The sequence below is a fragment of the Pinus tabuliformis genome, chromosome X, assembly GCF_031772625.1.
Source record: "Pinus tabuliformis cultivar Carrire ecotype Pingquan chromosome X, CPIR1, whole genome shotgun sequence".
NCBI classification, from domain to species: Eukaryota; Viridiplantae; Streptophyta; class Pinopsida; order Pinales; family Pinaceae; genus Pinus; species Pinus tabuliformis.
Genome location: NC_142308.1, coordinates 299,606,912 through 299,610,114, shown reverse-complemented (window position 1 = coordinate 299,610,114; position 3,203 = coordinate 299,606,912). Strand labels below are relative to the sequence as shown.

The 3,203-nt window shown below is 36.3% G+C and overlaps 1 pseudogene; it reads left to right on the top strand.

Annotated features, from left to right (window-relative positions):
- The first annotated feature begins 242 nt into the window (after positions 1–242).
- LOC149139586 (dynamin-related protein 5A-like) lies at positions 243–1,884 on the top strand (annotated as a pseudogene).
- The last annotated feature ends 1,319 nt before the right edge of the window (positions 1,885–3,203 follow it).

Here is a 3,203-nt window from a genome sequence, read left to right as displayed (position 1 = left end):
TGCCAAAAGGAGTTTTCATTGTGGGGTTGTGGTCACCAAACACTGTTGAACCCAACCAATCAGTGAGTCTTATTTTCACCATCCTCGCTCCAATCAATTTACAACATGTGGAACAATCCTTGGAGCTACAAGAGTTTCTAGTTGAATATATCTTGGTGGAAAAGATTTGATCCCCTCACATTTTTTTAGTTGAGCTGAGATATTCAATTTATTAGCACAACACGTCGAGGAAAACGACATCCATGACGACACCTAGCCAAAGTTGGAGGAAAGAATATAACTCGCAATCTCCACGAAGTAGATATGTTGACAACTTATATGCATCACAGGATGTTTGATATTGATTTGAAGCCTAGAATCGACTGCAAGCTAGCACTGTGGCATTTGGTGAGAATTCCCCTAATTCCCGAGGTTTTTTATCTCAGTGGCCAGTCTGATGGAAAAAGTTCTCTGCTAAAAGTTCTACTGGGCTTCAGATTCAATGTTAGAGAAGTCGAAATGGGAACGCGAAGGTCATTGATTTTGCAAATGGTGCATGACCCTTCTATTGTAGAACCCTCCTACCAGTTTCATGATGATTATTTTGATTACTATGAAGCTCCAATTGCATTATCTTATGCTTTTGTTGATTCCATCAGAAGAAGAACATAGGAGAATTTGAAGAAAATTCTGTAGAAAATCTAAGATGCAGTCTTTGTGAAGCCTAGTGTGATGTGGAAAGAGTATATCTACTACACAAATTTGATAATTATTGATATCCCTAGAAGAAAGGTGAACCAGAAAGTACACCAGATGATATTTTATCTAGCGTAAAGGCATTGGCAGCACCCAACCACCGTTTTCTTCTATTCCTTCAACATAGTAGTGTGGAGTGGTGCTCTTCACATTGGTTGGACACAATTCATGCAGCTGATCCTACTTTGAGGCATACAATTATTGTTGTCTTTTAATTTTAACTTGCAATTGAGTGCATAAGAATTGAAGACTCTTATGATTGTGAGAGAAGCATCGTTACTGGGGTTTGAGGCTACATTTCTTTTCATGCCGCTTTGAGGCGGGCCTATGACCATTTCATTCAAAATTTGACAAAGAAATGCAAGGATCTTGTGAGGCATCATTTGGAATCGGTTACAAGTCCTTATTATTAGGTTTATAGTCCAGAATACAACATGGCAAATGATTTTCTTAGCTTTGGCACATCAACAACAAGATATAGGTTCAATCATCGGATCCAATGTTTATGGACCTTTCTAAAGATCTAGGATGTCCACAAGAAGAGGAATTGGATGAGGGACATGAGAATGTTGCTTCGCCAGGGCACCTGCAAGAAACACCAAACAAAGGGTCTGATTCAAGAGATCCACTTAGAGAAAGTTAAATGATTGTCCTTGAGACACCTTCGCCTAATCAACCAAGCAGTGAGATCGGTGCATAAAAGAAAAAGGAATATGGAATTGCCAGTGGGTGTATTGGAGCTAAACTAGGAGGGTGGAAGATGCAAATTCCATTGGAATCTAATTCTCATGTAGGTCAAAACAAGGAGCCTAAATATTCCAACTTGAATGTGTTATTTTGGAACAACAACTCTTCATCAACGTACACTGAAGTTTGTTCTTTAGCTGCCTAGCATTTTTGGAGTATCCGTGAAGCCCTCATACAACATATGTGTCATCTACTCTGAATGTTGGCTTCCTGACTCCTTTTCGAGACAAATTAATAGTGGCACTGGGAGTGAATATATTTACTATGACTAATGAAATACTTATGGACCTTATTAGGAATGCTCTAGACCTTGTTAGGAATGAATGCTAAGTCACGCAAAAGCGTCTAAAGACTTTACAATATTTCTTGAATGAATTTAGGAATCGTGCTCATGCACTTTGAGTTGGAAGGTTCTTGGAACTTGGGATTGAGAAAGGGAAGCTGCATTGTTCGGATAAACAATAGGTGGAATTTTCCTAGAGTCCCTGACACTAGTTTTTTGTAATGATATTAACATTTGGACCGCTAACTCAAATTCTATGTAGGGTATAAAAGTGATGTAAGGTTCTAGAGTGATTTAGACCCAACATAGACATGCAGTTACATTTCAGAAGTTATGGACACTAAAGTAAAACAAACTTTTTTCAAGATAATATATGTTCTATGTAGTTTGACTTCAATGGTTGACTGAACAGAGACCAAAATCTCTCATGTTTCTTTCCATGGAATTGATATCTTCTTTTACGAAATTTATAATGTGTTATTTTTCCTACCAACCTATCAGTGTGTTGTATGTTCATGTGGTCTTAGTATATTATCATATTATAATCTCTCAGATACATGTATCATGTATGCTTTGCCATGAAACATATTTTACATAATTTAAATATAGACAATATGATCTTTGCAACAATGATTGCCAATCTACCAGAGGTAGCAAAGACTAGAGTAATATGCCTCTTCCACGAGTGAATTCAAATCTATCACAGGCAACCTTGTATGTCTAAGAGAAAAACTCAAGATCTTACATGAGTTTTATTGATTTTCCCTTACCTATCAATGTTAAATTATGTTGATATTTAAGAGAAATGTAATTTGTAACCATTCTTCTTTCATTTGTCTGCAAGTATTGTAATCATGTGAGGCTTGAGCAGGAGATCATGAGCTGAAATTTGATCTCCTAAAACTTGATTTTCTCTAGTCCTAATACTATATCTTACCATAGTAGTTGTGAATAGATCTTGTATCTATATTACTACGAATGAGCATGTTAGTAGTGATGTGCCTCTTTTACAGTGACTTTATACCATATCATACATAATTTATGATGCAGATTCATCAAGGTTTTGATCCAATATCAAGAATCCTTTAACAAAATCCATCCAGAGATGTTGTTGTGCATGGCATTCATGTGAAGACACCTTAGTAGATTTCAATCCATTTAAATGAATACCTGATGTTTTACCTTGCTTAAGGTTAGTTAACCTATAGAATAAAATTTTCTAGAGATAATTAATAACCATGGTGGGATGTCAACCATATTATATAGAATAAACTAAGCATCTCACATGTTCACAAGAGGTCAACACAAAGGTCTTAGTATGAGATAAACATCTTATTATGAGACATCGCAAGATGTCATCACAGACATCTTAGTATGAGACAAACATATTATTATGAGACTTTGCTACTGCTAGACCATGTCATTTGTTATGTTCAGG